We start from the raw sequence: 12,500 nt of genomic DNA, 5'->3' as shown, positions 1-12,500 counted from the left end.
GCACCCCTATGCCCCCGCCCGGTACTCCGGGGCAGTACCGGTACCCCCGCCCGGTACTCCGGGGTACTACCCGTAACCCCCACCTGTACTCCTTGGTAGTACCCGTAACCCCCGCCCGGTACTCCGGGGAAGTACCCATATATCTCCACCCGGTACTCCGGGGCAGTACCCGCATACCCCCCGCCCGGTACTCCGGGGCAGTACCGGTACCCCCGCCCGGTACTCCTTGGTAGTACCCGTAACCCCCGCCTGTACTCCTTGGTAGTACCCGTATACCCCCGCCCGGTACTCCGGGGCAGTACCCGTATGCCCCCGCCCGGTACTCCGGGGTACTACCCGTAACCCCCACCTGTACTCCTTCGTAGTACCCGCATACCCCCGCCCGGTACTCCGGGGCAGTCCCCGTATGCCCCCGCCCGGTACTCCGGGGTACTCCGGGGTACACCTGATGTCCCTACGGGCGCGCGGGTTTAGACCCACCCTTCCTACCCGACCGTCCTCCTTAGGCCCGGTCTCCCTAGGCGACGATCCGGGATAGAACCCGTTCCCCCACCAGTACTCTGGGCCCGTGGCGGAACCCTTTGTGACGCGCCAGTGTTCCGCCTGCTGTCCCTACGGGCGCGCGGTGTTAGATCCCGGCCCCCCATCCTGACCCTCCAGGGTAGGCCCGGTATCCCTACCTGATGCTCCGGGGTAGGCCTGGCGTTGCTTCCCAGCGCTCTGGTGTAGTACCGGTACCCCCGCCCGGTACTCCGGGGCAGTACCCCTGCCCCCGCCCGGTACTCCGGGGTAGTACCCGTATACCGCCGCCCGGTACTCCGGGGCAGTACCCGTGAGCCCGCCCGGTACTCCGGGGTAGTACCCGTATACCCCCGCACGGTACTCCGGGGCAGTACCCGTATACCCCCGCCCGGTACCCCGGGGTAGTACCCGTGTACCCCCGTCAGTACTCCGGGGCAGTACCGGTACCCCCGCCCGGTACTCCGGGGAAGTACCCATATACCTCCACCCGTTCCTCCGGGGCAGTACCCGCATACCCCCGCCCGGTACTCCGGGGTAGTACCCGTATACCCCCGCCCGGTACTCCGGGGCAGTACCCGTGAGCCCGCCCGGTACTCCGGGGTAGTACCCGTATACCCCCGCCCGGTACTCTGGGGCAGTACCCGTGTACCCCCGTCAGTACTCTGGGGCAGTACCGGTACCCCCGCCCGGTACGCCGGGGGAAAAACTGCTGTCCCTACGGGCGCGCGAGTTTAGACCCAGCCTTCCTACCCGACCCTCCGCCTTACGCCCGGTGTCCCCAGGCGACGTTCCGGGATAGAACCCGTTCCCCCACCAGTACTCTGGGCCCGTGGCGGAACCCTTTGTGATGTGCCGGAGTTCTACCTGCTGTCCCTACGGGCACGCGGCGATGGATCCCGGCCCCCCATCCTGACCCTCCAGGGTAGGCCCGGCCACCCTACCTGACCCTCTGGGGTCAGCCCGGTATCCCTACCCGACGCTCCGGGGTAGGCCTGACGCCCCTACCTCATCCTCCGGGGTAGTACCCGTACCCCTACCGGTGCTCCGGGATACACCTGCTGTCCCTACAGGCGCTCCGGGGTAGGCCCGGCCACCCTACCTGACCCTCTGGGGTCAGCCCGGTGTCCCTACCCGACGCTCTGGGGTACGCCTGGCGCCCCTACCTCATGCTCCGGGGTAGTACCGGTACCCCTGCCGGTGCTCCGGGGTACACCTGCTGTCCCTACAGGCGCTCCGGGGTAGGCCCGGCCACCCTACCTGACCCTCTGGGGTCAGCCCGGTATCCCTACCCGACGCTCCGGGGTAGGCCTGGCGCCCCTACCTCATGCTCCGGGGTAGTACCGGTACCCCTACCGGTGCTCCGGGGTACACCTGCGGTCCCTACAGGCGCTCCGGGGTAGGCCCGGCCACCCTACCTGACCCTCTGGGGTCAGCCCGGTATCCCTACCCGACGCTCCGGGGTAGGCCTGGCGCCCCTTCCTCATCCTCCGGGGTAGTACCGGTACCCCTACCGGTGCTCCGGGGTACACCTGCGGTCCCTACAGGCGCTCCGGGGTAGGCCCGGCCACCCTACCTGACCCTCTGGCGTCAGCCCGGTGTCCCTACCCGACGCTCCGGGGTAGGCCTGGCGCCCATTCCTCATCCTCCGGGGTAGTACCGGTACCCCTACCGGTGCTCCGGGGTACACCTGCGGTCCCTACAGGCGCTCCGGGGTAGGCCCGGCCACCCTACCTGACCCTCTGGGGTCAGCCCGGTATCCCTACCCGACGCTCCGGGGTAGGCCTGGCGCCCCTACCTCATCCTCCGGGGTAGTACCGGTACCCCTGCCGGTGCTCCGGGATACCCCTGCTGTCCCTACAGGCGCTCCGGGGTAGGCCCGGCCACCCTACCTGACCCTCTGGGGTCAGCCCGGTGTCCCTACCCGACGCTCCGGGGTAGGCCTGGCGCCCCTTCCTCATCCTCCGGGGTAGTACCGGTACCCCTACCGGTGCTCCGGGGTACACCTGCGGTCCCTACAGGCGCTCCGGGGTAGGCCCGGCCACCCTACCTGACCCTCTGGGGTCAGCCCGGTATCCCTACCCGACGCTCCGGGGTAGGCCTGGCGCCCCTACCTCATCCTCCGGGGTAGTGCCGGTACCCCTGCCGGTGCTCCGGGGTACACCTGCGGTCCCTACAGGCGCTCCGGGGTAGGCCCGGCCACCCTACCTGACCCTCTGGGGTCAGCCCGGTATCCCTACCCGACGCTCCGGGGTAGGCCTGGCGCCCCTACCTCATCCTCCGGGGTAGTGCCGGTACCCCTACCGGTGCTGCGGGGTACACCTGCGGTCCCTACAGGCGCTCCGGGGTAGGCCCGGCCACCCTACCTGACCCTCTGGGGTCAGCCCGGTATCCCTACCCGACGCTCCGGGGTAGGCCTGGCGCCCCTACCTCATCCTCCGGGGTAGTGCCGGTACCCCTGCCGGTGCTCCGGGGTACACCTGCGGTCCCTACAGGCGCTCCGGGGTAGGCCCGGCCACCCTACCTGGCCCTCTGGGGTCAGCCCGGTATCCCTACCCGACGCTCCGGGGTAGGCCTGGCGCCCCTACCTCATGCTCCGGGGTAGTGCCGGTACCCCTACCGGTGCTCCGGGGTACACCTGCGGTCCCTACAGGCGCTCCGGGGTAGGCCCGGCCACCCTACCTGACCCTCTGGGGTCAGCCCGGTGTCCCTACCCGACGCTCCGGGGTAGGCCTGGCGCCCCTACCTCATCCTCCGGGGTAGTACCGGTACCCCTGCCGGTGCTCCGGGGTACACCTGCGGTCCCTACAGGCGCTCCGGGGTAGGCCCGGCCACCCTACCTGACCCTCTGGGGTCAGCCCGGTATCCCTACCCGACGCTCCGGGGTAGGCCTGGCGCCCCTACCTCATCCACCGGGGTATTGCCGGTACCCCTACCGGTGCTCCGGGGTACACCTGCGGTCCCTACAGGCGCTCCGGGGTAGGCCCGGCCACCCTACCTGACCCTCTGGGGTCAGCCCGGTATCCCTACCCGACGCTCCGGGGTAGGCCTGGCGCCCCTACCTCATCCTCCGGGGTAGTGCCGGTACCCCTGCCGGTGCTCCGGGGTACACCTGCGGTCCCTACAGGCGCTCCGGGGTAGGCCCGGCCACCCTACCTGACCCTCTGGGGTCAGCCCGGTATCCCTACCCGACGCTCCGGGGTAGGCCTGGCGCCCCTACCTCATCCACCGGGGTAGTGCCGGTACCCCTACCGGTGCTCCGGGGTACACCTGCGGTCCCTACAGGCGCTCCGGGGTAGGCCCGGCCACCCTACCTGACCCTCTGGGGTCAGCCCGGTATCCCTACCCGACGCTCCGGGGTAGGCCTGGCGCCCCTTCCTCATCCTCCGGGGTAGTGCCGGTACCCCTACCGGTGCTCCGGGGTACACCTGCTGTCCCTACAGGCGCTCCGGGGTAGGCCCGGCCACCCTACCTGACCCTCTGGGGTCAGCCCGGTATCCCTACCCGACGCTCCGGGGTAGGCCTGGCGCCCCTACCTCATCCTCCGGGGTAGTGCCGGTACCCCTGCCGGTGCTCCGGGGTACACCTGCGGTCCCTACAGGTGCTCCGGGGTAGGCCCGGCCACCCTACCTGACCCTCTGGGGTCAGCCCGGTATCCCTACCCGACGCTCCGGGGTAGGCCTGGCGCCCCTACCTCATCCTCCGGGGTAGTGCCGGTACCCCTGCCGGTGCTCCGGGGTACACCTGCGGTCCCTACAGGTGCTCCGGGGTAGGCCCGGCCACCCTACCTGACCCTCTGGGGTCAGCCCGGTATCCCTACCCGACGCTCCGGGGTAGGCCTGGCGCCCCTACCTCATCCTCCGGGGTAGTGCCGGTACCCCTACCGGTGCTCCGGGGTACACCTGCGGTCCCTACAGGCGCTCCGGGGTAGGCCCGGCCACCCTACCTGACCCTCTGGGGGTCAGCCCGGTATCCCTACCTGATGCTCCGGGGTAGTCCTGGCCTCCTTACCTGTGTCTCCGGGTAAACCTGGCCACGCTGCAGGGTCGGCCTGCACTCCCTGGCCGCGCTACGGGCCGGTCCTGATTAGTGTATTAAGACCGCTCCGCGATTCCACTTTCTTAAAATTTATTGTGTCTGACAGCTTGTCTTTTACCGCGCACGCAGGCAGGCAGGCAGGCAGGCACGCGTCAAAAACGTGAGAGCAAAGCGTTACCCGCAGTCGGTGTACTTTATCGGTAACGACTTCTTCGGGAAGAGGCGCCGACGCTGCTCTCTCGTCTCTGTACGAGTCGGTGGCCGTCCGGGTACCGCGTGGCACCGTTGGCGTGGGATCCGCTCCTAAACGAATACAGAAGAATCGATACGCTATGAATCGTCATCGATTGAAGTTATTAACAGTTGACGAGCGATGCTGGATTGTATCGTTTATGGAGCGTCACCTACCGACTGATTTAGCGCTACGCGGTAATACGCTTTCTGGCAGTTCCTTAAATAACAAAACTCATTCGTTCACGCACGCTAGGTGTGCGTCCCTTCGTTAATAGCCGGAGAAGGAATACGTACGTACGTACGTACCTACCAGCGGATCGTCACGGATTGAATGTGACTCGATTAGTAGTCACCAGTATTATAAATTACCGACTCCTAAAGTTTGATTGCGGCACTCCTTTAGGACCTTGCGACGCTCTTGGTTAACGTTAGCGTTCTCCGGCCCCTGCGTTATCGCGCATTAACTGTTCATTGGCCTCCGAGGGACGGCGGTCTCGCAGGCCTCTGAAGAAAGCCAGTCGGCTGCCTGACAAGCGGTCCCTGTGGCCGAGGCCGACTTAGCCGAGCATCCTCGGAGACGACGAGCTCGCGTGGCCGCCGTGCCGGCTGACCGGCCCACCCCGGGGCCGTTTCCCCCCCGCTCCCGTCGCCGAAGGAGCGCGCCCCCCGCCACCGCCTAAGGCCGCTGGGACCTTCCTCACCGCTCGAACGCATCCCGCCGGCGACGGAGCCGCTGATGCCCCTCTGTCGGAAGCGCGGCGCGCCTCTCCGGCAGCCCTGGCTGGGGCCCTGGAGCCCCAGGTCTCTGCCCAGGCCGAGGCACGCGGCTGCTGCTTTGCCAGGGACGGGTCCGACCGGGAGCCGAGCGCATCGCCCGTAGGCAGGCACGGGCGCAGGCCGGACGTCGAAGCGGCCGACCACCCGGGCTGTAACAGAGAAAGCGGCGTTAGCGACACCGTTACAAATCTTTCTCATTTCCACCTGCGTGCGCGCCCGCACCCCGCCAAAACAGGCCCCCGGCCCGAACGCCCACCGCCTGCTGCTGCAGCCGCTCACCCGCCCTTAGACACACGCACGCGCACGCACGCACTGCCCCCCCCCATTCGAGTCCCCGCCCCAAACACCTCCCGCCCGCCACCGCACCCACTCGCACGGGGCTACACACGTGCGCACCCCCCCCCCGCAACCGGCCCCCCCCAGCCCAAACCCTCCACCCGCTGCCCCGCTCACAGTCGTGCGCTCAAAACGCACACGCGCGCAGCCCCCCCCCCCCCCCCCCCCCCCGCCCGAAACAGGGCCCCGGGCCGACACCCCCCACCCCCGTCACCCCGGGCCCGCCGCTGCACGCACACACACACCGCCCCCCCGCCCTCCCGCCACGCAGTTCGCGCCGAGCCTGGCTGCCCCTGCTCCCCCCTTCCGCCACCAGGCTTGCCGCCCCCGGTGGTGGAAGGCGGGAGACTTTAGGACCCTGCGGCGTCCCTGCCGGCTCCGTGCCCGGGCGGGAGAGGGGAGCCCCCCCGGTGCCCTGCCGTCTCTAAACCCCAGCTGCCGAGTCCCTATCCTGCCGCACCCGTGGCCCCGCTCCCGCCTTTCTTTCTCAGCCAGCCACGCACTCGCCCTGCTCCACTCCCGCCCGCCCCCGCCGCGGGGGGAAAACTAAAGGACCGGGGGGGTGGGACGGGGACGGGGACGGGGGAGAGAAGTAAAAAAAATAAAACTCCAACCGATCCAAACAGAAGCCTTCTCCGAAAAGACACACCGTCCCCCCTCGCCAGCCTGCCTCTGCGCCAGGCTCCCCGCCTGCTCGCCAGCCGCTCTCGCCCTGCTCCACTCCCGCCCGCCCCCGCCGCGGGGGGAAAACTAAACGACCGGGGGGGGGGGGGACGGGGACGGGGACGGGGACGGGGGAGAGAAGTAAAAAAAATAAAACTCCAACCGATCCAAACAGAAGCCTTCTCCGAAAAGACACACCGTCCCCCCTCGCCAGCCTGCCTCTGCGCCAGGCTCCCCGCCTGCTCGCCAGCCGCTCTCGCCCTGCTCCATTCCTGCCCGCCCCCGCCGCGGGGGGAAAACTAAACGACCGGGGGGGGGGGGGACGGGGACGGGGACGGGGACGGGGGAGAGAAGTAAAAAAAATAAAACTCCAACCGATCCAAACAGAAGCCTTCTCCGAAAAGACACACCGTCCCCCCTCGCCAGCCTGCCTCTGCGCCAGGCTCCCCGCCTGCTCGCCAGCCGCTCTCGCCCTGCTCCACTCCTGCCCGCCCCCGCCGCGGGGGGAAAACTAAACGACCGGGGGGGGGGGGGACGGGGACGGGGACGGGGACGGGGGAGAGAAGTAAAAAAAATAAAACTCCAACCGATCCAAACAGAAGCCTTCTCCGAAAAGACACACCGTCCCCCCTCGCCAGCCTACCTCTGCGCCAGGCTCCCCGCCTGCTCGCCAGCCGCTCTCGCCCCCCCTCTTTTCTAGCCTCCTTTCCCCGCCGCTGCTGCCGCCGCGACTGAGCAGCAGACCGTTGCCGTGGCGGGAAACACCACAGTTTCCGGGGGCCCCGTTGCCGGGCTGCAGACCACCCCACCCAGCCACCCGCCCCCCAACCCCCCGTCTCCAGGGCGCCGGAAAGTCTGTGATCGGGTGGGGCCGGGGGAGGGGGGGGGGGGGGGGGCTGCACCTACTGGCCTGCAGGTCCGGGACTGCAGCGCGGGGAGGGAGGGGGAGCACACCGGTGCAGGGGTGCGTGTAGCTGTGTGTGCCTGCGTCGCGTTCTGTGTGTGTGTGTGTGTGTGTGTGTGCGCGCGCCTCTGAGCGCGCGTGTGTCACCGGGGGGGGGGGGGTGGCAGTGCCTGCAGGATCGCAGATATGTATTTTAAAGTATTTATTTTATGAAAAAAAAGGAAAACGTCAAAAAAACACCAAAAAAAACCAGGCGGGGGGGGGGAGAAAAATTAAAAACAACCCCCCAAAAAAAGCCCAAGACCGCAAAAACCAAAACCAAAAGTCGGCGAGCACCCAGCAGCGCCGGGACCCGAACCTGAACCTGGCAAGGGGCTACCAGTCCTGAAGGCACCCAGTGAACAGCGAACTCGCGCCGGGGAGCCGGGCAGTTTGTGCCGGGGGCTGCCACCTCTGCCCGGACCCCGCCGACAGAATATGGTTGGGGGGGGGGGGGGCAGCAGCGGAGCAGAGGGGCTGGCTGGTGTGGTGAAGCTGGCAAGTGCCTGGCAGCCACCGGCTCGGAATAGGTGCGTGCACGTGCATGAGAACGACGAGGGTGGGGGGGGGGTGTGTGTGTGTCAGGAAACAAAAATTATTTTGAAAACTGGTTGTCGTTAATATTGTATTAATATTTCCCGCCGGAATCAATAAAGGTGAAATAACTCTTGCATCAGACAGTACGTTTAAACGTGCTCCCTTGGTGTAGAAGTGGTTCAAACTCGGGAAGGGGAGGGGGAAAGAAATGCCGTCCGGGAGAACCGGGAGAGGGTGGCCCTTTTAATCAGATTTGCTAAAATCTCAAAAGAAAGAAAAAAAAAAAAAAACCGAAAAAAACGAACCAAAAACAGGCGCACCTGCCCCCCCCGCCCCCCCCCGCCCAAGGGGCACCGAACGGCTGCCAGGTCTACCCGGCTCCGCGGGCGGCCGCCAGGTCTACCCGGCTCCGGAGGCCGGCGCGGCCGCCGGCGGCGCCCGGAGGACGCGGGGTGTCGCTGCCGCAGCGGCCGGTGAAAAGGGCCGCCAGGTCTACCCGGCTCCGCGGGCGGCCGCCAGGTCTACCCGGCTCCGGAGGCCGGCGCGGCCGCCGGCGGCGCCCGGAGGACGCGGGGTGTCGCTGCCGCAGCGGCCGGTGAAAAGGGCCGCCAGGTCTACCCGGCTCCGCGGGCGGCCGCCAGGTCTACCCGGCTCCGGAGGCCGGCGCGGCCGCCGGCGGCGCCCGGAGGACGCGGGGTGTCGCTGCCGCAGCGGCCGGTGAAAAGGGCCGCCAGGTCTACCCGGCTCCGCGGGCGGCCGCCAGGTCTACCCGGCTCCGGAGGCCGGCGCGGCCGCCGGCGGCGCCCGGAGGACGCGGGGTGTCGCTGCCGCAGCGGCCGGTGAAAAGGGCTGCCAGGTCTACCCGGCTCCGCGGGCGGCCGCCAGGTCTACCCGGCTCCGGAGGCCGGCGCGGCCGCCGGCGGCGCCCGGAGGACGCGGGGTGTCGCTGCCGCAGCGGCCGGTGAAAAGAGCCGCCAGGTCTACCCGGCTCCGCGGGCGGCCGCCAGGTCTACCCGGCTCCGGAGGCCGGCGCGGCCGCCGGCGGCGCCCGGAGGACGCGGGGTGTCGCTGCCGCAGCGGCCGGTGAAAAGAGCCGCCAGGTCTACCCGGCTCCGCGGGCGGCCGCCAGGTCTACCCGGCTCCGGAGGCCGGCGCGGCCGCCGGCGGCGCCCGGAGGACGCGGGGTGTCGCTGCCGCAGCGGCCGGTGAAAAGAGCCGCCAGGTCTACCCGGCTCCGGCGGGACTTAGCCGCATTTCGGGGGCGGGGAGGTAGACCTGATAGCCCCGCCACTTTCTCGGAGCTGGCCAAGGGGTCGCTGTTTTTCGCTGCCTCCAGTTACGTCATCGTAAAAGTCGGTGTCATTGGCGGGTCTCCCCGGTGGGCAGGGACGGCACTCTTGGAGCCGGCCGGGGGCGGGGACGTGATCTCCCGTACTATAGGAGGTAGTGGTGACTCGTGCACGGAGCAGCGCTAGTGAGCGGCTGCAAGGCTTACGGCTCAGCCGGCGAAGTGGAGCGCTGGGCGGCCGTTGTGGTGGTGGTTTTGCCTGGTGGTTCGGCTCGTTTTCTGTCTGTTCGGCCGGTTGGTCTCTCCCGGTGTTTTCCAAGTAAGCCAGCCGGGCGCCTGCGAGGGTCTGGCAGGCTGGCGGTGGCTGTTGACCCGAGTGGTGCGAGAGGTGCAAAGGTGGATTCCGCAGGGCATAGCCCGGTGGCCGGCGGCGGCCACCGGCACTCGAACGCTGGAAGACCGGGTGGAGCCGAGCCTGCCTCGGCTTTCCCCCGGCCCCGGAGGGCCCGATGATGGCAAAGGTGGAGCGCTGGTATATGCGAGGGCAGCTGCCCGTGAGCATCCAGCCCGCCGCGGCTGCTGCCGCCTCCTGAGGGCCTGGTGATGGGCGGGCGAGGTGGCGGCACCTCGTCCTTTGACTCTGGCCTTAAGCTGGAGCGGGCAGAGCGGCAGCCGGTCCCGGTGGCTGGCAGCCGGATGCAGACGGCTGGGGGTTCTCGTGCGTGCCGCAGCTTCCCCCCAGCCCCCGAGGGCCCGATGATGGCACAGGTGAGAGGCCGCAGCGCCTCGTCCTGTTTTTGCCGGCATGAGCCACGCGTGGGCGGCCTGTGGTGTCCGGCCTGCCCCGGCTTGCCTGGTTGCAGGAGGGCTCGGTGGAAAGGTCTGCAGCGCTGTACCGGGTTTAGAGGTGGCGGCACCTCATCGCGTTTTCTCCGGCCTTAAGCTGGAGCCCATGCACGAATTGGGCAGAGTGCAAGCGGCAGCCGGTCCCGGTGGCTGGCAGCCGGATGCAGACGGCTGGGGGTTCTCGTGCGTGCCGCAGCTTCCCCCCAGCCCCCGAGGGCCCGATGATGGCACAGGTGAGAGGCCGCAGCGCCTCGTCCTGTTTCTGCCGGCATGAGCCACGCGTGGGCGGCCTGTGGTGTCCGGCCTGCCCCGGCTTGCCTGGTTGCAGGAGGGCTCGGTGGAAAGGTCTGCAGCGCTGTACCGGGTTAGAGGTGGCGGCACCTCATCGCGTTTTCTCCGGCCTTAAGCTGGAGCCCATGCACGAATTGGGCAGAGTGCAAGCGGCAGCCGGTCCCGGTGGCTGGCAGCCGGATGCAGACGGCTGGGGGTTCTCGTGCGTGCCGCAGCTTCCCCCCAGCCCCCAAGGGCCCGATGATGGCACAGGTGAGAGGCCGCAGCGCCTCGTCCTGTTTCTGCCGGCATGAGCCACGCGTGGGCGGCCTGTGGTGTCCGGCCTGCCCCGGCTTGCCTGGTTGCAGGAGGGCTCGGTGGAAAGGTCTGCAGCGCTGTACCGGGTTAGAGGTGGCGGCACCTCATCGCGTTTTCTCCGGCCTTAAGCTGGAGCCCGCGAAGCGGGAAGAAAAGTGCGGCTGTACCTGGTGGCTGGCAAGTCGAACGCAGGCGGCTGGGGTTGTCTCGCTTCTGTGGCATTCCCCCAGGCCCCGAACACCCGTGCGCGGCATGGGTCCAGGTGCCTTTTTTTTCCCCGACGGCAAGCGGTTGCCTGTGGGGCGGGCAAAGACCGGCAGCCGGTGGCGGTTGCCGGCACTTGAACGCTGGAGGAGCTGGGGCAGTTGAGCCTGCTGTGGCCATCCCCCGGTCCCGTTACCTTCCTCAAGGGAATCGTTGTCTGGAGCCGGGTGGCCCGTGGCACCTCCCGCTCCACGATTTGACTGATCCAGACCCACAGGCAGCGCCCGCTGAGGCGTCCTCGGGTGCGTCGGAGAGCCTCCACGGCGGGCCGGCTCTGCCGGTGTTCAGGCCGTTGGAGCACCTCTCGCAGGCGTTGCCCTCACTCGCACGCAGAGCCCCCGCACCTGCCGTCCGCCCCCGGTTGGCGACGGGTGCGAGTGGCCGTCGCTGTCCCAGGACTCGTGGCCGTGGGGCCTCCGCTCCTTCCTCCGTTCCCTTCCCTTACTGATCGATGAGGCGTTTAGGGCGCGTCGGAGGGGCTTCCCGGCGGGCCGGCTCTGCCGGTGTTCAGGCCGGCGTTGCACCTCTCCGCAGACGTTGCCCTCTCACTCGCACGCAGAGCCCCCGCACCTGCCGTCCGCCCCCGGTTGGCGATGGGTGCGAGTGGCCGTCGCTGTCCCAGGACTCGTGGCCGTGGGGCCTCCGCTCCTTCCTCCGTTCCCTTCCCTTACTGATCGATGAGGCGTTTAGGGCGCGTCGGAGGGGCTTCCCGGCGGGCCGGCTCTGCCGGTGTTCAGGCCGGCGTTGCACCTCTCCGCAGACGTTGCCCTCTCACTCGCACGCAGAGCCCCCGCACCTGCCGTCCGCCCCCGGTTGGCGATGGGTGCGAGTGGCCGTCGCTGTCCCAGGACTCGTGGCCGTGGGGCCTCCGCTCCTTCCTCCGTTCCCTTCCCTTACTGATCGATGAGGCGTTTAGGGCGCGTCGGAGGGGCTTCCCGGCGGGCCGGCTCTGCCGGTGTTCAGGCCGGCGTTGCACCTCTCCGCAGACGTTGCCCTCTCACTCGCACGCAGAGCCCCCGCACCTGCCGTCCGCCCCCGGCTGGCGATGGGTGCGAGTGGCCGTCGCTGTCCCAGGACTCGTGGCCGTGGGGCCTCCGCTCCTTCCTCCTTTCCCTTCCCTTACTGATCGATGAGGCCTTTCGGGTCGCGTCGGAGAGGGCCCTCGGCGGGCCGGCTCTTCTGTGCTCCCCGTAATAGGGAGTCACGGCAGTGTCCGGTGTTCAGGCAGGGTGGTCTCCTTTCCAATTCGCTTCCCGTTGCATGCGAAGTGGTGTCCTGCACCCCCCCCGAGCGAAGGGGGCCGCGATGGCGGCAGTGTCGTCCTCCCCTGCTCAGCGGGGTTCCTCGGGCTTCTTTACTGAACCGGGCTGTGTGACGGCCGCGTGGCCCCGCGAGCCCTCAGATGTCCTGAAACACGCGAGGCGCCGGTGCTGGCCTCGGTCCGGGTACCCGCAGGTGCCGGCCGTG

The sequence above is a fragment of the Buteo buteo genome, unplaced genomic scaffold (genome assembly GCF_964188355.1).
Source record: "Buteo buteo unplaced genomic scaffold, bButBut1.hap1.1 HAP1_SCAFFOLD_260, whole genome shotgun sequence".
Classification (NCBI taxonomy): domain Eukaryota; kingdom Metazoa; phylum Chordata; class Aves; order Accipitriformes; family Accipitridae; genus Buteo; species Buteo buteo.
The sequence above is the reverse complement of the archived record's forward strand: the minus strand, read 5'-3'. Positions refer to the sequence as shown.